The sequence below is a fragment of the Hylobates moloch genome, unplaced genomic scaffold (genome assembly GCF_009828535.3).
Source record: "Hylobates moloch isolate HMO894 unplaced genomic scaffold, HMol_V3 SCAFFOLD_13, whole genome shotgun sequence".
Taxonomy (NCBI): domain Eukaryota; kingdom Metazoa; phylum Chordata; class Mammalia; order Primates; family Hylobatidae; genus Hylobates; species Hylobates moloch.
In genome coordinates, this window is record NW_026652288.1 from 16,938,958 (window position 1) to 16,965,155 (window position 26,198).

Below are 26,198 nucleotides of genomic sequence, written 5' to 3' on the forward strand. Positions count from 1 at the left end.
AATGCTTATCACAGAAATAGTAGGGGGCAGTGCTTAACAAAAACAACAGGATACAGCTTGCTAAAAATTTTCTGAGCCATTTCTACAGCGGCTTTTGTCTGGTGGAACCTTGTTATTTTGTTTACTCCCTAGGCCTTGTTCTCCCTAGAAATGAAACCACACATCCCTTCTGATATAGCTGAGCTGTATCTGAAGCTCCCAAGAGAAATGGACCCCAGGAAAACAGAGCTGGCACTTAGCTACAAGAGGCCCCTTAATAAACTATCTCTAAAAGCCCTCCCCTCCCCTTCCCCAATGAGCATCCCAAGTCTTTTCCTAATTCAAGGTACCTTAGGCCCTCGTCCTCCTCCAAAATATAACTTGTTTCCATGAGAGGATGTCCAGAATTGTCGGTTACGGTCCCAAATGGCCCACATTTTCCTGGCCCTGCCCCACACCCTGAAGAAGATGACTATGTCAAGCCTCATCTCTCAGCACAGGATGGAGACCTGTCGCCCATGGGAAAGAGACCTCAGGCCTATGTCAGCAAGCTAGAGTGTGAGTGCATCCAGGTCATGGTTTCCCCCTGCCCACTCTTTAGGTATTGTGACTGTGGTCCCATTTACTTGTGATAGGGCAATGAAGGCTCATTCCCTGAGGACAACATAACTCCTGGCTATTTAACAGGTTTTTCTAGAATGTAATTTTTTTCTTCTATAGTCATTTCTTGGCCATAAAAAAAATTTCTGTTTTTGCAGACATTTATTCGGCACACACAATTACAGACCCAATTTCAATACAGGGAGGTCAGAATGAGCGTTCATCATAACGCAGAACTAAAATGACAATTTGAGGTGTGCCAAAGCTTACAAGCAAGGGAGTGCCCCCCAGACCACTTGATGAAGTCTCAGAGCAGAATCTGAGTGCCAAGGAGCAAAACTCTGAGACCTCTAATTCCAGGCTTAAGTGGCTTATGGCAACCACATCCCTCATTTTTAATTTATACTTAAATAACCTGATACTGATTTTAGATGAACTGGATACAAGCCTAAGAAAATGCCTGTCTGAAAAACAGCCGAGTGAGGTCATAACAGAGCCACGTTGTAGGCCTAAACTAAGGTGACATGGTTATTAGAGCAATTGTAAATTAACCAGGGCAAGGGACATCTTCACTGTGGGCTCAATGCGGCCACCTCATGCTAGCTAACAAGAAATTAACATTTGAGCTAGATCTGCAGGGATGATAGGAGTTCACCAAGCAGAAGAGAGAAATGTGTCATGGAATGTTCTAGAAAAAGGACCAAGGATTGACAGTGCACATTGAGAGCTAGGCACAGTGAGGTTGCAACACAGAGGGCACAGGTATCTGCCTTGCCACACCTTGGAAATGTATTGTTGGTTTGATTAGAAATTACAAAAACAGCCTGTACTTTTCTATTATAGCAAATCTCATAATGTGTAATTACATATTTGTAAGATTTGCTCCATTTGTCTCCCTTCACCTCCACACCATCCTAAACCTCCAGAAAGAAAGAAATCCCAACTGTTTTGCTCACCATTTTATTCTCAGCACCTAACACAGGACTTAGTGCTCAGTAAAGCTCACTAAATATTTGACAAGGAATAAATGAATGAATTAATTATAAATGAAGTGAGACCAGCTCTGTCAGATCACTCATTGCTACATATTAAGAAGGAATGGTTATTTGTTTGTGATTGAGCTAAATTGGGTATCAATTCATATTAAAAGTCCATCAATTGTACACACAGCATCAAGTACATCATATTTGAAAATAACTATTTTATGGATTGGCTTCTCCCCACTTAGCCCCATTTTCCCCTTCTTTAGGGTGAGAATTATATGGAATACATAAGCATTTTTTAATTTAGATAAAAGACAGCTTCTTTAAAGTGAGTAATAAATCTCACCAATGTGCACCGAAGGTAATAAAATGTTGATTATTCAAGGGAATACAGTAAGGATATTGAAGGTCAGTCACTACACTGAATATGTTTTTTCCCAAAATTTTAGTAGGTGTATGAATTTAGAAATGCCAAGAGATTTAAATGGATGTTCTCAGTGCATAACCTTAGGGTGCAAGAGAAAAATCTTCTCCCAGAGATGAACCTGTATTAAAGTGGGTTGGCCTGGGGAAAGGTGAGCAAGTAAAACAAGGCGGACTTCCACTGGCCTCCCTGGCTCTCTGCTGTGCCCTTTGACGTAAGGGTCAGGCTCTACCCTGGGTACTTCTTAACTAGACCTAGGCACTGAGAGCCGAGAAGGTTTTTAACTCAGCTTCCTCACTCTCTACACTCAGTCTGTGTAACGTGCTATAGAGGATAGTCCTCACCAGAGATGTCAGCAGCATTCAGGGATATAACACAGCCTCCTTCTCAGAGACCTCCTCTGACTCCTGAAAGCCTTCTATATCTCTGTATCTCCCAGGGGTATAGAGAAGAATGCCACATGTCTGTTCTGGTCTTTACCTCTCTGGTTCTACTTGACAATCTTTTTTTAAATTTTTATATTTATGGGGTACATGAGATATTTGGACAGACATACAATGTTTAATAATCACGTCAAGGGTAAATAGGGTATCCATCATCTCAAGCATTTATACTTTGTGTTACAAACAATTCAATTATACTCTTTTAGTTATTTTAAAATGTGCAATTAAATTATTATTGACTGTAGTCACCCTATTATGATATAAAATACTAGATATTTTTCATTCTTTCTATGCTTTGTACCCATTAACCATCCCTACCTTTTCCCTCCCACCTCCCTGGCCCTCACTACCACTACCCTTCCCAGCCTCTGGTAACCCTCTTTCTACGCTCCATCTCCGTGGGTTCAAGTGTTTTAATTTTTAGCTTCCACAAATAAGTGAGAACGTGTGAAGTCTGCCTTTCCATGACTGGTTTATTTCACTTAACATAATGACCTCCAGTTCCATCCACGGTGTTGCAGATAACAGGATCTTATTGTCTTTGATGGCTAAATAGTACTCCATAGTGTTATATGTAACACATTTTCTTTATCTGTTCATCTGTTGATAGGCACAGGTTGCTTCCAAATCTTGGCTATTATAAATAGTGCTGCAATAAAAATGGGAGTGCAGCTATCTCTTCGATATACTGATTTCCTTTCATTTGGGTATATATCTAGCAGTGGTATTGCTGGACCATATGGTAGCTCTATTTTTAGTTTTATGAGGACCCTCCAAACTATTCTCCATAGTGGTTGTAGTAATTTACATTCCCACCAACAGTGTACAAGTGTTCTCTTTTCTCCATATCCTCGCTAGCATTTGTTATTGCCGTCCTTTGGATAAAAGCCATTTTAACCAGGGTGAGATGGTATCTTTTTGTAGTTTTGATTGGAATTTCTCTGATGATGAATGATGTTGAAAACATTTTCATATGCCTGTTTGCCATTTGTGTGTCCTATTTTTGAGAAATGTCTATTCAGATCTTTTGCCCATTTTTTTTAAATCAGATTATTAGGTATTTTCCTATAGAATTATTTGAGTTCCTTTTATAGTCTAGTTGTTAGTCTCTTGTCAGATAAGTAGTTTGTAAATATTTTTCCCATTCTGTGGGTTATCTCTTCACTTTGTTGATTATATCCTTTGCTGTGCAGGAGATTTTTAACTTGATATAATCCCATTTGTCCAATTTTGCTTTGGTTGCCTGTGATTGTGGGATATTACTCAAGAAATATTTGCCCTGTCCAATGTCCTGGAGAGCTTTCCCATGATTTTCTTGCCATACTTTCATAATTTGAGGTCTTAAATTTCAATCTTTAATTCATTTTGGTTTGATTTTTGTAGACAGTGAGAGATAGGGGTCTAGTTTTATTCTTCTGCATATGGATATCCAGTTTTCCCATCACCATTTATTAAAGAGACTGTCTTTTCCACACTGTATATTCTTGGCAACTTTGTTGAAAATGAACTCACTGTAGATGCATAGATTTGTTTCTGGACTCTCCATGATGTTCCATTGGTCTATGTGTCTGTTTTTATGCCACTACCATGTTGTTTTGGTTACCATAGCTCAGTAGTGTAATTTGAAGTTAGGTAATGCAATTCCTCCAGTTTTGTACATTTTGCTCAGGATAGCTTTGACTATTCTGAGTCTTTTGTGGTTCCATATAAATTTGGAATATTTTTTTCTGTTTCTGGGAAGAATGCCATTGGTTCTACCTGACAAGCTTAATAGCTCCTCTTAGCAGTGGCAGCCATGCTAACCAATGGCTAGAGAAATCAGCTATCCAAATTCTCCCATTTTGCAGATGAGGAAATTGAGACAGTCCTGGAGAGGTTAACTGATACACTATAGTACCAAAGGGAAAGGAGAACTGAGATCCCTGCCCTTGAATTCATACTCCTTTTTTCTCCTCCTACATATTATCTCCCCTCATTGGTATCCCCTTCTCAACATTTGCTACTTCCACCCTTTCTTGCAGTTTCCACTGTCATCATCTTGCTTTTGGGTTTACATACTTTCTTGTGTTCCCAGTATTTTGCCCATATCATCCCTCCCACACCCACCAGCAGGCTCTTCTTCTTGCCTACATAAATGTTATCATCCCAAAAACCCAGCTCAAATCTTTCCCCTGGGAAAATCCTTTAAACACGCTGTGGCCCAGCTTGTCCTTCCTATCTCTAGCCCCTAAAATCTGGATCCTTCTTTGTCACTTTGCATGTTCTTCCTTCACTGCTGATACTGTTATCTTTTGTCAAGGGAAATGCCTCTTCCCCACTCTTGATAAATCCTTCTGTAACAAGGAGCTTAATTATTGATATTCCTCTATGCCTTTTTTGCTTCATCTCAGGGCCAAGTAGGAAAGAATAAACTTACGATATTAGACTCAGCTCCTCTCTTTTCTTCTTGGAAGCAAGCTCTTCCACAAACAGTGGTTCTTCTCTGTTCCATGGGGACAGAGGCATCACATGGCTAAGAATGTAAGTCTAATTCTGGACTTCAGTGTCAAGTGGCTCACTGAGAACTTTACTAAGCTCTGTGTACTTCAATTTAGCTTTTATCTACTAAAAATAAAAGTAATCTATTGCCCTATATGCATTCTATTTGGCATATTTCTCAACTGGTCCAGAACTCAGGAGGACGGGGAGTCCCTCTTGATGCCACAGCATTCTGTACGGATATTTAAGTCTTGCTCTATCATTTAATTCACTGCTTTGTGTGCTTTGTCTCTTCAGCTTTTGTGTGAACTCCTCAGGTGTTGGAATGACAGAATATAATTGTTCATATCCCCCAGAGCACTCAGTTCAAAGCTTTGCACATAGCAGGTGCTCAATCCATTTCTATTCAATGAAATATTTGTTGAAAAACCTCTGATACCTCCAAGCAATCAAGTAATTTTCCTTAAAGTGTTTTCACCATAATTCTACCACCTATAAAGATCTGTAACCAAGGAAACATCTTTCCCATTCTAACTAAAACAGATCCTTTCAGTTTTTAAAATCTTCTTCCCTAAGTACTTATCATCCTCCTTCATCACTTTTCAGATTCTCTTCTTGCCTACTGGAAATAAAAAATGAAATAAAATAAAAAATAGAAACACTAGTAAGGTTTTACAGAAGGAGCAGAGGAGGCATGATGGTTCTGGTCATTTCTCATTCCTCTTGTCATTCATAATCCCTAGGAAGACATACTGCCATTTAGACACAGTGTTACCTAAGGCTGGGAGAGCTGGTAATTAATATTTTCTGCCAGCAGACCCAATGTCTATATTATAGGGCTGAGTGAGCTTCAGACAACCCTGTGGCTTCCCAGTTACAGCATTTCCTATGCTTTTGTCTTGTGCTTCTCTGACCAATCTCCCTGTGCTCAAACCCTCTGTGCTCCGTCATCCAGAGCCATGCTTCTGCAGTGCCTGGCCCTGAGTGTTATTTATTACCAGCTGAATGCAATTGTTCTCTGCACTGCTTCTTCTGAGAATATACCCCCACTTCCCTACCACCACAATTATCTTAGTGACATATTATCAAACTTCACTTAATTTTGCCAAGCCTTAAGGGTCCATGTGTAGGACCTCTACGCAGGCTCTGCTAGGATCTTCCTTTATAAACAGTTTAATTTCCCTAGCTCCCGATTGATCTGAGGTGCTCCCTCCTATTCATCCTCTTTTCTAACCTTAACCAACCTTATGACTTGAGTCTGCCAAAGCTAGTGCAGAATCTACCTGGATAAATTCAAAGAGAAATTGAGAAACAGAACGTTTAAGATGCTCCAGTCTGACCTAATTCCTCCCTCCTTATTTTATAGATGAAAATGCCAAGGCACACGGAAGTTAAGTAAGTTACTAAAGTGAGCTAAAAGCAAACCTGGAACTAAACCTCAAGCTGCCTGAGAACCAATTTTATACTCCAATATTTTTAAGCAAATAGAAAATGCAACAACTGATATTGACTTACTGTTACAGTACAAAAAAAGAACTCCCAAAAATGATACAGATTACTCACAAACCAATGCCTCAAATCCAGGTTATTTGCAAATTGGAGATTGATTCTCAGTGGTTCTTATGAGATGGATATTAAACTATAACAAGTAACAAGTCTGAATGTGCTTCTATCCTAAGAGACCAATAATTCAATCTTTTAATCGTAGACAGTTGCAGTAAGAGAAACCCTAGAAGCCTCCAAGGTCTTATATTCCATTAGGAATATAAATAGCAGTTACACAACTTAAAGCAAAAGGATTTCACCATAATACTAAAAGAAAAAATATGCAACAAAATATCATCAAGTCAATTTAATAAAAGTTATAACTCTGAAAAAAATTCAAATCTCTAAACTTCAATGAAAATGTAACGGGTTCATGAAAATAGATAAATTCTGTCTCCACCATAATTAAATAATTTGAATTGATGCAAAGAAAAGTCTGTCACCCTTCAAATGCAAATTTTTTGAAGTATAAGATTTAAACATTTACCAACATGATGTAAACAAAAATATCCCAAGTTCAAAAATGTACTTATATTAAAAATGCTCCATTTTTTTGCTGTCAGTTCCACCATAAACCACAAATTGTGCAAATTAGTTTTAATCAATTCAGCTGTTTTCGTCAGTAAAAGACACTTGAAAAGTCCATGTATTTATTAAAATTTATCTCAAAAATTTCACACTGATAGGCAATGTTTCAATTACCAATTGTAACTACCTTCTCTATATTCAAGAGAGACAGACATAGAAAGATATATATTACCCATGAATTTTTGCTCTCAGATTCAAATACAGCCATCTAATTTGTGAAAATAATTGTAATATTCTCCATCTAAGCTCCTTGTCTTCCTGAAATGGTAGATAATGGCGGCCCTGTGGTGCAATACCTAGGATTGGTGCTTTGTCAGCACTGGGGAAATGGCTTGGCTGAATCAGTTGGAGAGTACAGCAATTTGTCAGGTCAATGCTAATCATGCAAAGCGTTCTCTGCATGCTAACAGAGGCATTTAGCACACAAGTCACCTCAACTTTAAACCAATGAGATATAGTTTCCTACTTGATCCATTCACTGAAGAAGGTGAAGGTAGCCCAGGACCTGATAGAAAACACATTTTTAATGTAGAATATTTTAAATCTTCTACATTTGACTTTGGGTTGTAAGATTTTAACCTTGTCAGTTATTGCTTCTTCAATAACTATAGATAGAATGCTAATAGTGTCTGGCTCTATTTTGTGTACTTTACTTTGCATTCATATATTTAATCCTCATTTAATCCTCAGATGAGAAAACTGAGTCACAGAGAAGCTGAGCAATTTGCCCAAGACAAGTGGCAGAATTCAAGTTCCAACTAAGGCAGTCTGACTTCAGGCCCCTTGCCCTCAGCCTGCAATGCAACATAGGCTAATCTATAAGGAAAAACACAAAAAACTGCTGAAGGAAAATGACACTTCAGAACAAGCTCCTCAGAGTCTCAGGACCCTCATAAATGTTTTCCCAACAAAATGTACTCTCTGTTACTCAGTCTTCATATCTGTAAAATGGGGAGAAAAACTATTCTGCTTTCATTTCTAGGAAGCTGTAAGATTCAAAGAACATAATGCATTTCTCTTTGGCAAGTGCAAAACACTGAGAAGAATAGCAATATTGCCTATTATAGCTGCCTGCCAGATTGATTTTCTTACAAGGGTTATTGCCACCTAGTTTGCAGTTATTGATAAATAACATGCATTTTTATCCATTCCCAGAAACAAAGAACACTAAGAATCATGTGTTTTCACTTGGTGAAGACAAAAGTATGCCTTTACTGTGGTAAGAATGCCAATTGTCAGCTGTCAACTCCCCAATTCTGTGTCACAATTTAATTCCCAAGAACCACTCAAAATCCTGTAAGACATCATGCTGATTTATTCCATTAAACACATTATATTGACAAGACATAGAGCAGCAAGATGCTTAAGAAGAAAAAAAAAAAAAAAAAAAAAAAAAAAACATAACCCTGTAATGTTTGCTGGACTCTGCGAGAGAAAGGCCAGGTATTCTACTTCGGCCAATTTACCAAGTGATTCCAAAAGTCGATAGCTCTCAAAGAGGCCCAGGCCAACAGAAGATATAAAACCTAATCTTGCATTCAGTGCGGAAAGTGCTAACATATGCCCTTATGACCCACTATATCCACTGGAGCAAAAGTCCCTTCAGTTTGAGAGCATAACCATACACCCTTTAACAAATCAGCAATATTCTTTTGAGAACTAATTCTCAATGTGCTACTAAGCTTGGAGGAAGATTGAACTTACCACCATGAGAACATTAGCTCTCTTCACCTGTGAATTTGCAAACATTTCAACAGGACATTGGATTGTCACAGAGTGTAAAATTGACACCAAGACTGAGGGGACCACCCTTGCTCACACCTGAGTTACATAGAAAATAATACCTCTATTAAGTGATTTGTTCACTAGATTCCTGTTCATTTTCTAGGCTTGTGTTTTATATTTTTGCCAATTTGTTGCTTAGATAAAACAGCATGAAACTCACTGTTCAGCATTCTGTTGGAACTGCAGGGTAACCTCCACTACGTGATACTATAGCTCTCTTTAAAACTTGAGCTTCCTGTCCTGCAACTGTTTTGTTTTTCTATTTTTTTTGCAGCTGCATTGTCTCTTTAAAATCAGCAATGCATGCTCACTGGAGATGAAAACAATGTTACTAAATACTCTGGTAAATTTTAAAAAGCATATGCTTTCTTCCTGGAATTAAACTATAAACCAAAACCCCATTTCATATTATTACTATTATTCCTATGAAGCCTTGTTAAATATAATGCTTTTGAAGCAGGAGCTAATATTAATTACTACTTAATGGCTTCAAGTTCAGTTTCACTGCAAAGAACACTTTCTAGAAATTATATCCCCAGCAAGGGAAAATGTTTGAACCCACTGCTATTTGTAGCTAAATAATATAGTGAAACTAAAATTGTTAAGTAACCAACAGGCATCTTAATAATCCGAGTTTTTTAGCTCAAGTGGCCAAGGCAAGATGGGTCAAAGTCAGACCCAGATGGTCCTGGAAGTGGCAAGAAGGATGACAAGGACAAGAAAAAGAAATATGAACCTTTGTACCAACTAGAGTGAGGAAAAAGAAGAAGAAAACAAAGGGACCAGGTGCAGCCAGCAAACTGCCACTGGTGACACCTCACACTCAGTGCTGGTTAAAATTACTGACGTTAGAGAGAATTAAAGACTATCTTCTCATGGAGGAAGAATTCATTAAAAATCAGGAACAAATGAAACCATTAGAAGAAAAGCAAGAAGAGGAAAGATCAAAAGTGGATGATCTGAGGGGGACCCCAATGTCAGTAGGAGCCTTGGAAGAGATCATTGATGACAATCATGCCATCATGTCTACATCTGTGGGCTCAGAACACTATGTCAACATTCTTTCATTTGTAGACAAAGATCTTCTGGAAACTGGCTGCTCGATCCTGCTCAACCACAAGGTGCATGCCATGATAGGGGTGCTGATGGATGACACGGATCCCCTGGTCACAGTGATGAAGATGGAAAAGGCCCCCCAGGAGACCTATGCCAATATTGGGGGGCTGGACAACCAAATTCAGGAAATTAAGGAAGCTGTGGAGTTTCCTCTCACCCATCCTGAATAATATGAAGAGATAGGTATAAAGCCTCCTAAGGGGGTCATTTTCTGTGGTCCACCTGGCACAGGCAAAACCTTGTTACCCAAAGCAGTAGCAAACCAAACCTCAGCCACTTTCTTGAGAGTGGTTGGCTCTGAACTTATTCAGAAGTACCTAGGTGACGGGGCCCAAACTCATATGGTAATTGTTTTGAGTTGCTGAAGAACATGAACCATCCATCATGTTTACTGATGAAATTGGAGCCACTGGGACAAAAAGATATGACTCAAATTCTGGTGGTGAGAGAGAAATTCAGTGAACAATGTTGGAACTGTTGAACCAGTTGAAGGGATTTGATTCTAGGGGAGACATGAAAGTTATTATGGCCACAAACCGAATAGAAACTTTGGATCTAGCACTTATCAGACCAGGCTGCATTGACAGGAAGATCGAGTTCCCCCTGCCTGATGAAAGGACTAAGAAGCATATCTTTCAGAATCACACAAGCAGGATGACACTGGCCGATGACATAACCCTGAATGACTTGATCATGGTTAAAGATGACCTCTCTGGTGCTGACATCAAGGCAATCTGTACAGAAGCTGGTCTGATGGCCTCAAGAGAATGTAGAATGAAAGTAACAAATGAATACTTCAAAAAATGTAAAGAAAATCTTCTTTATAAGAAACAGGAAGGCACCCCTGAGGGCCTCTATCTCTAGTGAACCACAGCTGCCATGAGGAAAATGGTTGGGAGATTCCTTGACCCCTGAAAAGGATGAGGTTGGGGGAGTTGCCCAGAGGAATCCCTGTTCCCATTGATTTTTATTAGCAAAACATCCCGTGTCTTTTGGAGTACGATGAGTAAGTGCCCATTGGGTGGCGTTTGTCGGTCACTGTGCAGCAGTCTGTTCCCAATAGAGTGTGCTCTTTAACAAAAATAATAATAACCATCTGGGTTTCTGTCCATTTGTTTATTTGATTTTTAAAATTAGGATGCTTTACCTATTCGCTGCCTAACATCAAAGGGAAAATATGACCAACTTAATTCCTGGTGGTGTTATTATTGACATTACCAATAGCATATAGAATAATTATGAAAAATTCAAGAGGTATAATCCTAGGTTTGAATCCTGATAACTTCGCCTCTGTATGATGCTGAGAAAGTTACTTAACCTCTCTGAGTTTCAGGGATGACTTACGTTTTAAGTGAGATAATGCATTTTAAATACTCGCCACAACACCAGATACCAGCTGAGCTTTCAACAAACAACACCTGCTGTTATTGTCATCCTCTGTGGTCACTCTGATGGCAAAGCTGTCTAGAGACCGCCTAAAATGGTTCATCTTAAACAAGAAAAAGGGCTTAATGTAACGGGAAAAACTAAAACATTATGATGGTGACTAGTATGCATTTGCCCCCTGCTTATTTCCCTAGGGAAATCTAAAAAGTTCTTTTGTAGTTGGTGGTCAATCCTACATAATAAAAATATGGAACTTTACTAGGGAGGCTTAGAGCCTTCCATGAAGGAGAAGGTCTGAGCCACCAAAGCCCAGCTGCCCAAATTACAAGCAAGCCAACTGGTAGGAGAAGAAGCAGGGGAAATTGTGGAATAACACAAGCTATGAAAATCTAACATTCATATAAGGCTGTAGTCTAGAGGAGAGTTACCAGCCTTTTCTATGCTCTTTCTAATCACCTGGCTTGATAGAGAAAACCTTTGCCCCAGTGGATTCTATGAAAAAGTTCAGAGAATGAATGTTCTACCATGGCTGTGTAATGACTTTTTGTCTGGAGACAATGGTTGAAGAATCCAGTCTAAACTAAAATCAAGTCTATTTGCAGGGATAAAACATGGTGAGCTCCAAAAACCTCCAAGTATTTTTCTGGGGAACAAAAGACAGAGTTGGAGATATTCTTCACTGGCTCAGGTATAGACAGATATGCACACTTTCTGCTATTTGTGAAAGCAATGCTGTGTGCATCATCTTATGTCTGTGGTGACCCGTGGGTGCAGTATTTTTCTTCTTCCAAGCAAAATAATAAGAGTAACATTTACTAAGCACTTATGATACACCAGGCACAAAACCCTTTAATGAAACTGGAAAGAATTTGATTCTGAGTGAGCTTAGTCATAATACAATGAGCTCTCCAACAGCCTCTGCAGTAATTCTGTTTTTTCCTGTCAGATGTCAATACATGTGAATGCTATCCAGGTTCTCATAGGGCTGGAAGCAGACAGAAAGGATTCTGCAGCTTTACCATCAAACAGTCTTCAGTTTTTAAAACAAATTTCAGATTATTCTTTTTTAACTAAGAGTTCTCTGATACTACACCAGCAGACATCCTTCTATTCCACTGCAATTATTACCTTCATTTTCTACCCTTTGGTGTGCTGCAGTATTTGTGTCAGCAAGTTCTATGCATTTGAAAGCTCACGAAGGGATTGTCATTTTATGCAGTGGACTTGCTCCTCCTTGCAATACTGACAGCTGACTTGAGTCCTGGCTATAATTAATAACAACTTGGTGGTGGCTTTACATAGTGCATTTAATCTCCAGATTATAAAACACTCTGCAAAAATTTTAGTACAGTCTCTCCCCATAGAAAGAAAATATTTTAGAAGTATGAGAGGTTAAGTTACATGCCCAATAAACAGTAATGAAAGAAACAAAATTGAAATTAGGTCTTTCTGGGCTTAAGCCATTGCTTCTATTCATGAAGTCACAATGCCTTCCCAAGAAGGAAGAAGCATGAAAGCAATATGTGTGGAAGCTCATAGCACAGAACACAAGTGAGAAGAACTGTAGTATTCTACTTTTCCTTGGTCTCTCAAGGTCTGTTTGTGGCTTTGAACCAGATATGTTATTCAAGTGGGACTACTATTATTCTAATTATTGATGAAGGATCTCAACAAAGGATTAGAGAGTTGCTACTACTTCCAAGTTTTGTGATTTACTTACAAAACAAGCAGTTTGGTCATGCTTGTTTCAAAATCAACAGTAATTAGGGAAATAAACTTATTTTGTGTGTTTGAACTGGACAGAAATTTTAAGACCTGTGTTACTATAGGCCCACTGAAACTGCAATGACTCCAAACTCTCCTTCTTTTTCAAACTCCAGCAACTTGTTCCCAAAGCTGGAGAAGACACCCCTGAGGGCTATTTAGGACAACTTATGACTCAGCCCTTTGAGCAGAAAGGGGCCAAAAAGTTCAGCAGAAAAAGCCCTGAACTCTTGGAAGAGCTGGCTTCAAGCCTGGCTTAGACCTGGCCTTCTGTGGGGGCAGGTTTCTTAATCTTCCAATGGGCTGTCTCTTGGAGGTGGGATGAAAGTTCTCTCCTGACTCAGCTCCTAAGGGCTGTTATGCATATTAGATCACCAGAATTAGAATGTATCAAGCTGTTCTAATGAAAGTGATAGTTACCAGAGATAATTTAAAATATTTGGTGAAGATCAACAGACAAATTTTATTGAGCATGCAGTAGGTTCAATACACTGGGTACCAAAAAAAAAAAAAATCAAAGTGTGGAGCACAGTTCCTGCCATTCTGTATCTTAGAGGCTTGCTTTATATAATAGACAAGCACGCCCAGAAAGGTAACTGAAAACCAACTTATGTTGTGTAGCATTTGAATGCAGACCTAAATGCTGTAGGAGAAATATGTGGAAGAGAGGACTTAGAAGGTGTAGAAGAGTTTACAAAATTACAGACGAAAAAAAGTTGGGGAGGGAATCAAGAAGGATACTTAAGCAGGGCTGAAGAATTCAAAAAACAGGGCTCTTTAGGGACATTTATGGAAAATATTTCTTGAAGAACATATGGTTAGCACAAGAAAAATGTAATAAATGAAACAGAAAAGAGAGAGATGGAAGGCCCAGAATGCCATGTTATGACTCAGGCTCCATTCCATATAAACAAACAAAACTTGCTGAGAAAAAACAATGAAAAGGAAAACCTCCCATTTGTGATGTAAATAAATAAATAACCTAGGCAAAGCACTTATCAATAAATATCCAAAATCTCCTGAACAAACCATATGAAATATTTCTGAAGGGCACAAAACTAGACTGCATAAATAGAAAGATAATCCATGTTTTGGAGTAGGAAAGCTCAATGCAAAAAATTTGCCCCTTCCCACTAAGTTAAATTATAAATGCAGTGTGATTTCAACAAAAAATATATATATACACACATATATACACATACATATATACATATATACACATATATACATACATATATACAAATATACACACATATACATATATGTATACATAAATATATACATATATACATACATATATAGGTATATAGACATATATACATATAGGTATATATACACATATACCTATATTACATATAGGTATATATACACATATACCTATATTACATATAGGTATATATACACATATACATGTACATATATACATATATACATAGACATATATACATGCATATATACATACATATGTACATATATGTGTATATATACATATACCATATACCATTTTTTCTGAAGCTAAACAAGTTAATTACAAAGTTTTATATTAAAAATAATAATATAATATCTTTAGTTAGGTATATTCCTAAGTTATTTATTTATTTATTTATTTCGCAGCCATTGTAAAAGAGGTTGAGTTCTTGCTTTGAGTCTCAGCTTGGTCGCTAGTGTGGTTTGGCTGTGTCCCCACCCAAATCTCATCTTGAACTGTAGTTCCCATAATCACATGTCGTGGGAGGGAGAGGTGGAAGGTAATTGAATCATGGGGCGGTTACCCCATGCCGTTCTCAGGGTAGTGAGTGAGTTCTCATGAGATCTGATGGTTTTATAAAAGGCTTTTCCCCCTTTGTTAGGCACTTCTTCCTGTTGCCTTGTGAAGGTGTCTTGCTTCCCCTTACCCTTCCACCATGATTGTAAGTTTCCTGAGTCTTCCCCAACCATGCTGAACTGTGAGTCAATTAAACTTCTTTCCTTTATAAATTACCCAGTCTCAGATATTTCTTCATAGTAGTGTGAGAACAGCCTAATACAGTAATCTATTACTTCAGAGAGTGGGGTACTGCTATAAAGTTACCCAAAAATGTGGACGCGACTTTGGAACTGAGTAATAGGCAGAGGTTGGAAGAGTTTGAAGGACTCAGAAGATGGCAGGAAAATGTAGGAAAGTTTGGAACTTCCTAGAGACTTGGAGAGCTCAGAAGACAGGAAGATGTGGGAAAATCTGAACTTCCTAGAGACTCGTTGAATAGCTTTAAACAAAATGCTGCTGATAGTGATATGAACAATTAAGTCCAGGTTAAAGTGGCCTCAGATGGAGATTAGAAATTTATTGGGAACTGGAATAAAGGTGACTTTTGCTATGCTTTAGCAAAGCGACTGGTGGCATTTTCCCCCTGCCCTAGAGATCTGTGGAACTTTGAACATGAGAGAGATAATTTAGGGTACCTGGAGAGAAGAATTTCTGAGCGGCAAAGTGTTCCAGAGATGACGGAGCATAAAGGTTTGGAAAACTTGCAGCCCAACAATGTGGTAGAAAAGAAAAACCCACTTTCTGGGGAGAAATTCAAGTCAGCTGCAGAAACTTGCATAAGTAACAAGGAGCCAAATGTTAATGACAGAGACCATGGGGAAAATGTCTCCAGGGCATGTCAGTGTCTCCAGGGCATATCAGAGACCTTCCCAGCAGCCCCTCCCATCATAAGTCCAGAGGCCTAGGAGAAAAAAAAAAATGGTTTCCTGGGCCAGGTCCAGGGGCCTACTACTGTGTGCATGCTTGGGAGTTGGTGCCCTGTGTCCCAGCCACTCCAGCTGTGGCTAAAAGGAGCCAAGGTACAGCTTGGGCCATGGCTTCAGAAATGTGCTGCAGGGGCAGTGCCCTCATGGAGAACCTCTGCTAAGGCAGTGAGGAAGGGAAATGTGGAGTTGGAGCACCCACACAGAGTCCCCACTGTGGCACTACCTAGAGGAGCTGTGAAAAGAAGGCCACTGTCCTCCAGACCCCAGAATGGTAGTTCCACTAACAGCTTGCACCGTGTGCTTGGAACAGCCACAGACAATGCCCGCCAACGAAAGCCGCCCAGAGGGGGTTTGTACCCTGCTAAGCCACAGGTGCAGAGCTATCCAAGGCCATGGGAGCCTACCTCTTGCATCAGCATGACCTGGATGTGAGACATGGAGTCAAAAGAGATTATTTTGAAACTTTAAGGTTTAGTGACTGCCATATTGGATTTTGGGCTTGCATTAGGCCTGTACCCCCTTTGATTTGGCCAATTTCTTCCATTTGGAACAGATGTATTTACCCAATACCTATACTCCCATCATATCTAGGAAGTAACTAACTTGCTTTTAGTTTTACAGACTTAGGTAGAAGGGACTTGCCTTGTCTCAGATGAGACTTTGGACTTGGTCTTTGGATTAATGCTGGAATGAGTTTGAGTTAAGATTTTGAGGGACTGTTAGAAGGACATGATTGTGTTTTGAAATGTGAGGACATGAGATTTGGGAGGGGCCAGGGTAGAGTTATATGGTTTGGTTGCGTCCCCACCCAAATCTAATCTTGAATTGTAGTTCCCATAATCTCCATGTGTCATGGGAGGGACCCAGGGGAAGGTAATTGAATCATGGGGGATGGTTACCCCCATGCTGTTCTCATGATAGTGAGTTCTCATGAGATCTGATTGTTTTATAAGGGGCTTTTTCCCCTTTGATTGGCACTTCTCTTTCCGGCCACCTTGTGAAGAAGATGCCTTGCTTCCTCTTCACCCTCCACCATGATTGTAAGTTTCCTCAGGCCTCCCCAGCCATGCGTACTGTGAGTCAATTAAAGCTCTTTCCTTTATAAATTACCCAGTCTTAGGTACTTCTTCATAGCAGCATAAGAACAAATTAATACAGTTGTTGTCAGTGTATAGCAGTGCTACTGACTTGTGCACATCGATTTTGTATCCTGAAACTTTACTGAATTCATTTATCAGATCTAGGAGCCTTTTGGATGAGTCTTTAGGGTTTTCTAGGTATATGATCATATCATCAGTGAACAGTGAGAGTTTGATTTCCTCTTTACCGATTTGTATGCCCTTTCTTTCTCTTGTCTGATTGATCTGGGCAGGACCTCCAGTACTATGTTGAATAGAAGTGGTGAAAGATCTTTACAAGGAAAACTACAAAACACTGCTGAAAGAAATTATAAATGGCACAAATAAAAACACATCCCATGCTCCTGGATAGGTAGAATCAATATTGTGAAAATGATTATACTGCCAAAAGCAATCTATGAATTCAATGCAATTCCCATCAACATACCATTATCACTCTTCACAGAACTAGAAAAAAAATCCTAAAATTCATATGGAACTAAAAAGAGCCTACATAGCCAAAGCAAGACTAAGCAAAAAGAACAAATCTGGAGGCATCATATTACCCAACTTCAAACTATTCTACAAGACTATAATTACCAAAACAGCATGATACTGGTATAAAAACAGGTACATAGACCAATGGAACAGAATATAGAACCCAGAAATAAGGCCAAATACTTACAGCCAACTGATCTTTGACAAAGCAAAGAAAAACATAAAGTGGGGAAAGGACACCCTATTTAACAAATAGTGCTGCGATAATTTTCAAGCCACATGTAGAAAAATGAAACTGGATCATCATCTCTCACCTTAAACAAAAGTCAACTCAAAATGGATCAAAGACTTATATCTAAGACCTGAAACCATAAAAATTCAGATGATATCATCAGGAAAACTCTTCTAGACATTGTCCTAGACAAAGAATTCATGTCCAAGAACCCAAAAGCAAATGCAACAAAAACAAAGACAAATAGATGGGACTTCATTAAACTAAAAAGCTTCTGCACAGCAAAAGTAATAATCAGCAGAGTAAACAGACAACCCTTAGAGTGGGAGAAAATCTTCACAAACTATGCATCTGACAAAGGACTAATATCTAGAATCTACAAGGAGCTCAAACAAATCAGCAAGAAAAAAAATCCCATCAAAAAGTGGGCTCAGGACTTGAATAGACAATTTTCAAAAGGAGATATACAAATGGTCAACAAACATATGAAAAAATGCTCAGCATCACTAATGATCAGGGAAATGCAAATTGAAACCACAATGCAATTCCACCTTAACCAGGCAGAATGGCCATAATCAAAAAATTTAAAAAATAGATGTTGGTGTGGATGTGGTGAAAAGGAAACACTTTTGCAATGCTAGTGGGAGTGTAGACTAGTAGAACCACTATGCAAAAGAGTATGGAAATTCCTTAAAGAAATAAAATTAGAACTATCATCTGATTTAGCAATTCTACTACTGGTGCCTATCAAGTGGAAAAGAAGTCATCATATGAAAAAAACACTTGCACATGCATGTTTATAGAAACACAATTCACAATTGCAAAAATATGGAGCCAGCCTAAATGCCCGTCAACCAATGAATGGATAAAGAAAATGTGATGTATATATACCATAGAATACTACTCAGCCTTAAAAAGGAATGAGATAATGCATTCGCAGCAACCTGGATGGAGTTGGAGACCATTAGCCTAAGTGAACTAACTCAGAAATGGACAACCAAACATTATGTGTTCTCACTTACAAGTGGGAGCTAAGATATGAGGGTGCAAAGGCATAAGAACAAGACAATGGACTCTGAGATCTCAGGAGGAAGTGTAAGAGAGGGGTAAGGGATAAAAGACTACACATTGGGTAGAGTGTACACCGCTCAAGTGATGGATGTACCAAAAGCTCATAAATCACACCAAAAGAACTTATTCATGTAACCAAACACCACCTGTTCCCCAAAAACTACTGAAATAATAAGAAGAATTTTAAAATTTTTTAAATAAATAAAAGAATCATAATATAATGCAGGAACAGAAAACCAAATACCACATTTTCTCACTTATAAGAGGGAGCTAAATGATAAGAAGTTATGAACACAAAGAAGAAAACAACAGACACTGGAGTCTACTTGATGGGGCAGGGTGGAAGAAGGGAAAGGAGCAGAAAAGATAACTATTGAGTACTGGCCTTAATACCTGGGTGATGAAATAATATGTACACATGTTTACCTATGTAACAAACCTTCACTTTTACCCCCAAACCTAACATAGAGGTAAAAAATAAAATAAATAAAATAAAATAATAATAAGCACTAATAGCCAGAATATCTCAGAAAACACAAGAGCAATAGGATAGGGTAAGAGGTGACTAGCTCTACCATGCAGTAAAACATAAATCCTCTAAAAGTAAAACCATATGGTATGGGTAAATGGGTTTACAAAGAAATAAATGAAACAAAGCTGAATGTCTAGAAATAGAATCAACTGCATATGGATATTCAGTATATTTAATAAGCAGCACTGCAAATCAGTAGGGGAAAGAAAAACAGTAAATGATGTTGGAGTGATTTGATATTCATATTATAACAAAAGGTAAAACTAGGTTGTTTCTCACATCATACACCAGAAAAAAAAGTGTATTATGAGAAATTTAAATGTAAAAATGGAAAACATACAAATACTAGAAGAAAGCATGAGTAAATCCTCTATAATCTGAAAGAGGAAAAACTTAAGAAGCAATAAAGGAACAGATTAATAAATATGAGATATAACAATTTAAAAAATATGGCAAAAATAAATCTTAAGTATAATAAAAAAATGACAAACTGGAAAAAATTTTTGCAACTTATATGACAGAAAAGAGTTGATATCCCTAAAATAGAAAGATTGTCTAATAGAAGAAAAACTTAAATAACCCTATTAAAAAATGAACAAGAGATATAAATATAGACTTAACAGAAAAAGAAAGGCAGACAGCCCTTTAACATGAAAATACGCTCAACGTCATTCATAGTAATAGAGTTGCAGATTAAAACTACAGAGTTATCATTCGCACCTATCATACTGTCAAAAATGTAAAAGTTTAATGGTATATTCTGTTGGTAAACCTTTGGGGAAATAAGCCTTTTTTGTTGTTGTTGTTTGTTTTTTTTTGACAGAGTCTCGCTCTGTCACCCAGGCTGGAGTGCGGTGGCATGCTCTCAGCTCACTGCAGCCTCCACCTCCTGGGTTCAAGCAATTCTCCTCCCTCAGCCTCCTGAGCAGCTGGGATTACAGGCCTGTGCCACCACACCTGGCTAATTTTTTTTTTTTTTTGAATTTTTAGTAGAGACGGGGTTTCACTATGTTGGCCAGGCTGGTCTCGAACTCCTGACCTCCAGTCATCAACCCACCTCGGCCTCCCAAAGTGCTGGGATTACAGGCATGAACCACTGCACCCAGCCGGGAAATAAGTCTTATATATTGCTGGTAGAATGTCAAGTGGTACAACCACTAGAGAACAGATTTATGCAACATCTAATAAAATTACATATGCTTTTACCATTTTAATCAGCAATCTCACGTGGAGGATTGTAACTTAATTATTCAATGACCTGCCTCCCCCAAAGAAGATATATTCATAAGGCTATTCATTGTGTTACTATTTTTAATAGCAAAAGAGTGGAAATAACTTAAATGTCTATTCAATAGAAGATTGGTTGAATAAACTATAGTATTAATACATTTATTTACACATTGGAGTACTACCAACTGTAAGAAGGAGCAAAGATTATCCCCAATACTGTTATGCTATCTGGAATCATGTAAATGTTTTACAAAACTGTAAATACAAGTTATTCAAAAAATAGAGTAATTTTAAGAATTGGAGATTTTGGTGGGAGGAGGAGAAAACAATTGTTTTTTAAATCACACAGCTCAACGGTTCATAAATGATTCTGTCATTCTGTTACAGGTCATTCTTTTACTAGGCTTAGCTTCCAAATTATGCTTTATAGCTGTATAAACATCATGATTATATTCATCTACTTAGAAATTGTTTTATTTTTAAATTAATTTGCTTAGCTGTTTGTTTTGATGCTTAGATTATGTTCTGTTAATGGGAATTTAACATATTTAAGAAACCAATATTTAAAATGTTGGTCTAGGTTTTTTCCTTAACATATATTACCAGGCTTTACTGTATTTCACTCAGCCTTAAATGTTATAATATTTTTGGACAACTGTTACTAATTCTTTGAGACCTCTGTATAGCCTATAAAATGTATGGGAGATGTTGGTATTTTATGTGTATAAAAGCAACAATATTAGCAGCTTCTTGTTTATACTGCACCTTGGTGGTTGATGTCAAGTAAAAAAAATTGTTTTATAACACATAAAAAAAGTGGAAGAAACTGATACCACACCTAGGGACCCAAGATAAGAAAGCCTTTTTGCCCAAGACAGTGAAAGTAATTATAAAAACAAGCTTTAACCACTTACCAAGTATCTGAAGAGATGAGTTCATACTACGATTTAGAAAGTGGTTCAATTCCCCTGTTGGCATATGATTATTTTTACTAAAATTAATACAGCTCTGTGGGTCTTCCTTAGTGTTTTCTTTGAAGCCAGTCTGTTTTTTTTAGGACCCCAGCCTTTGGTTTTTCATCTGTTCGAGATGCCTCTTTTCTGTCTCCTTATCAGACAGAAATGGAGTCATGTGCTGCTGCTTCACCTAGCAGAGGTTGGCCTCTGGCTCTGACGCTTACTTTTTGTCAGTTGTCTTTAGGTGGTCCTGAATCTTGGGCCCTTTTAACTGTGAATACTGTGTAGCAGGATCTTGAGAGTCCTTGTTCTTACATAGGCATTTCTCTAGTTTGTCTTTGGCAAAAAAAAAAAAGTAAATATCCAGGGAACCCTGCCCAGACTAATACTGTTGGTGGCATAAGAGAATCAAGCCATTCTCAAGAGATAACTTCATAACCAGAATTGTCTGTTGGCTAGCAGCTGTCACAGATAGGCAGGGCACCTGGGATACGACCTTTCTGTCCAGGTGGTTCACAGACTAGACCTTTCTTATCCTCCTCCTAGAGTTTTGACCTGGGACTCTAGTGTTAAGATGATGAGCCCATACATCAGGTCCTTCTGCACTTTGGTGGAAGTCTCCCAGGGTAGGTTTCCTATTTGAAACAGTGGAATCATGTTTCCAGTGATAAAGTTTAATGACTTCATCCTTTTTTTTTTTTCTCATCTGCCATTTGTGTGTTGTAGATGGGTTTTAGTTGCATGAATGTGGCTAATGTGGTTCTCAGAAATTGGTCAGTATGACACAACATAGCTTCTGCTCTGTCTTACTGACTCAATACCTTTAGGATTTGTATCAGAGTTTGGATACTAGTATTAGTGGTGATGTCACCACTACTTAATTGGGAGATAATGAAACCAATCATGGATGCTGTTTTTATTGGGCATGTCATCTAAGAGAGGAGAAATAGCTGGGTTTGGGGTCTAACTATGAATAAGGACTGATTCAGAAAACGAGTTTATGGTAGGTAGACTAAAGTTTCACATCAAACCGTATCATCGTGATTTTTAATGTCATCTAGACCTATCTAAAATTCAGAGCATATCATCTGGGCTACCTCAGGGTCACCACCCAAGCATTGGGCTTAGTCAAGATTGACAGATACATTCTCAGCTGGTCTGTCATATAAAACACTGTTATTGAGCTTAAGCTCTGCTTTTTCTGAGGTTTCACCTCCAGGTGTTTCATTGGTGCAAAAGTGGATCTCTTCGTTGGTCACTTAATTCTTTCTTTTTCAGAAAGATAGTATGTTTACTGGATATTTGGTCACTCTTAGAACCTTCCTTCACATTGTTTTTTATGGGACCCATGAATGGATAGCCTTTCTTTTCTATTGTAGAAGGAAATAGGAGTAAAAAGACGATTGTAGTAAATAAGTTCAAGGGGAACTTGGGACCAGAAACCACTGTTATGTACAAAACATTGCAAACTCAATAAACTGATATTTAAAATAATTTTTAAATTAACAGTTATGATACATTTAATTTTATATTTTATACAAATAGATTGCTTAGAATGGTTCTCAAGAATTATAAGGAAAATGAACTCACAGTACAAAAATTTTATAATTACTATACTTAAATTATGTTTTGTTTGGGGGCTGGGAAATGTATTTTTACATTGTTTGTAGCCAATCATTTTTATATTTGTCAATTTAAATCTTATGGGTCTTTTTTATCTCTCTTGATGTCAAATTTTATAGTCTTTTTAAATAAATCCATTTAATTAAAATGTTAAAAAAAAGAATTGGAAACAAAACAAACTTAATTTTGTATTGAGTGATTGGCTTAATCTCACACAGAAATTATTTCAAGTGACTTGAAAATATGGCCATGTGGCTGTACATCCCTAGGGGGATATATTCTAACAGGAAAAATAATTCCAAAGAAATTTTGATCAGTGTTTGTTATTCATAATTTTGGTTGTAATATCTGTGTTGTTATTCTGAACTGATGTATGTGTATGTAGGATAAGACAAGGGGACAATTATGTTGGTGGTGTTGGGAATAAAATATTTCCATGGGAGAAGAGAGATATGTTGTGTACAATCAGAGAAATTAAGTCAAAATGCTTTAATACGAATTTTAGTTATATAGATGTCTGCATACATTTAAGATGTATTTTCTTTTTTAAAATATGCATTTTTTCTACTTCTGCCCACTAAAAAGACCTAGAAATGATGACCAGCTAAATACCAGTGGCACCTTATTCCCTGTACTTTTCTCCATATGACACTTCTCACTGGAGCAAACTATGGTACCTACAAGAAATTCTACGCCTGGGACAATAAATGTACCATATTTCTGAAATCAAAGAAGTTAATGAAGTCTGCTGAAGTTGTATGAAAAGAACTCAAAAGCTAACTTGAAGTGGCTTTTAACTACCAAAGAGAGGACCATTTGAGCATCAAAATCAATGAATACGTTCATGAGAGTTAAAGCTGTCCGATATGTGTCTAAATTATTCTAAAAATGGAAATTAAAAACCAGCTCAATGGTCACCTCTGGAGGATGCCAGAAGAACCAAAGCATAATTGAGAAAACTGTTAACTAAATGCAGATAACGAAACATTTGTCCTGCCTTTCTTTACAAACTATCCTTTAGTTTGTAACCAAATAGTTGATTATAGAAAGTTAATCTTCTTAAAAGAATTACATTAATTAATAAACAATACCATTTTGTAGCCTCTAATAAAACAATGGATCAGAGTAATGATTACCAATCCTCCCGAAGCCAATAGCTGAAAAGCTTTTGGAGAATTTTATAATGGCCAGATTAATCTTAACATCACACACACACACAAAAAGAGACAAACTATCATTGGATTCTGCCTGGAGAAACAAAATATGAGACAACTGTGAAGTACTCTTTTCAAAAATTTGAAGCTAAATCTGATCTCACCTCTAGATCTAAGTATCAGGTTAAGCCATATAAAATTGCCATTTTTACCTACAAATATGAAATTTTATTTGATTCAACCTAATACCTAGAGGGACAGAAAACCATGTTAAGTTAAATTTCATGGTGAAGCAATTGGCAAAATTCAGACTGAACAAATCACCCAATTTCTGCAACAAAAAAGGTATAAGAAAATTTAAAAGGAGTGAGGAGAGTACTCATAGGTGAAAAAAGACTCAGTGATGAAATACAGGGGGCCAGTGAAGCGGGTACCTCATTAGGATCCTTGTTCAGACAATCCAGCTGTCAAAAACAAGAGAGAGGGAATTAAGAAAAATTTAAAACTATCTAGCTATTTGATGATAATACAAATTTAGTGTTAATGTTTAGGTGTTTTAATGGCATTGTGCTTAATTTTTAAAGGAGTTCTTGTCTTTTTTATGTATGTATTAGAGTATACTACTGATGAATTCAGATAGTTTGGAATTTGCTCTAACAATTTAAGGAATAGGAAATAAAGGAGATAAGAGTATAGATTAACAAGGTTGACAATTAAACTGCTCTCTATGACTTTGTATATTTGTAAGACATTTTCCATCATTTAAAAAACTTGGAGGAAAGAAGATGTAGACTCTAATTATTGGTGAGTCATTGAAAGACTTTTATCAGGGAAGCACAGATTCATCAAATTATTTAAAAACAACACACATGTTCTTGTCTTGCGTTTTTCTATGAGACACATAGGAGCCCAATATAACTACAATTTCTTTAACCTTGAGTGTTTGAAGCCCAAAGTAAAGGTATCTCAGAACGAATGGGTGGCAGCCACATTTGCCTTACAGCTTTTAAAAGACAGAGAGAGAGAAATGAAAGAAAAAAGTCAACATGCAAGGTCAGATGTTTATGATTTTCTAATGCTCTAATAGATCAGCTAGAACGTTTCACCAAATGAACTGATGTTGTATAACTCAAAGACAGGAAAGGTTGTGCAAAGTTTGTGCATCTTGTTTTTGAACAAGACTTAAGAAGTTATTAGAAGTGAACCAATTTGAACTCTGTAAGCAGAAAGTTAAAATGGTATAGTAATTTTTTCTCTAAAGGAAATAGTTTCATATTTTCAAATACTCTTAGTAATCCAAGAAACATTAACGTATGTTCTCTGCAAACTTATTTACGCCATTAATTTTCTTAAGAAAGCTTTTCCAAAAAGGATATAGGGATAAACTTAAAGCTTACTATATCTTTAAATCTATTTTCTTTACATTTCATATAGGTATCCAAGTATTTTTAAGATCCAATTCCTGCCACCCTTGAAAATACCAGCTTGATGTGCTATTGTTCCCCTGCCACATGTATCTTCATTGTGGTGGATACACCTTAAGGTAGGCCTTAAAATTTCTGTCCCAGGCGTTCAAGCTATTGTGTAATCCCCTCCTCTTAAGTGTAGGCAGGACCTGTGACTTGCTTCTAACCAATACAATGTAGCAAAGGTGATTGGATGTCACTTTTGTGAGTAGATAATACTACATGACAAAGGTCGTGCAATATCATTGCCACAGTTAGGTTATGAAATACATATGACTCTGCCTTGCTAGTGTGCTTTTGTGAACAAATGTGAACCCTAAGGAGCTAATGCTTCACGATAGATCCCAAGTGGCTAACTGGGTCTAAATTCAAACTGAGCCAAGTGGCCATTTGCTGAGTAGAGGTCACACATGTACTCTGAGTTCTCAGGAAACCCACACCTGTGTTTAACTTTGAGTCTTTCATAACTCACGTGAATCAATCAATCAGAGCTC

General features: G+C 37.5%; 1 pseudogene; it reads left to right on the top strand.

Annotated features, from left to right (window-relative positions):
* The first annotated feature begins 368 nt into the window (after positions 1 to 368).
* Positions 369 to 10,805, top strand: LOC116480281 (26S proteasome regulatory subunit 4-like; annotated as a pseudogene).
* The last annotated feature ends 15,393 nt before the right edge of the window (positions 10,806 to 26,198 follow it).